We start from the raw sequence: 230 nt of genomic DNA, 5'->3' as shown, positions 1-230 counted from the left end.
CGATGATGGGCTCAAGTATAGCAGGGATTGTGGGGCTGGTGCGGGATCGGGCAGTGTTTCGTTCTGCTGTGCATGGGGTCGCTATGAGTTGGAAACGACTCAACGGCACTTAACAACAACAACAACAACAACTTCTCATATAGGGATTTAAAGAGAAAGAAAATGATTTTCTTTTATAATACTGCTTGGTATCAGTACCAACATGGGAAACAAGGGAAGTGGCCTGAAAA

The sequence above is a fragment of the Orycteropus afer genome, unplaced genomic scaffold (genome assembly GCF_000298275.1).
Source record: "Orycteropus afer afer isolate SDZICR_OR568_19922 unplaced genomic scaffold, OryAfe1.0 scaffold00283, whole genome shotgun sequence".
In the NCBI taxonomy this organism is placed as follows: domain Eukaryota; kingdom Metazoa; phylum Chordata; class Mammalia; order Tubulidentata; family Orycteropodidae; genus Orycteropus; species Orycteropus afer.
The sequence above is the reverse complement of the archived record's forward strand: the minus strand, read 5'-3'. Positions refer to the sequence as shown.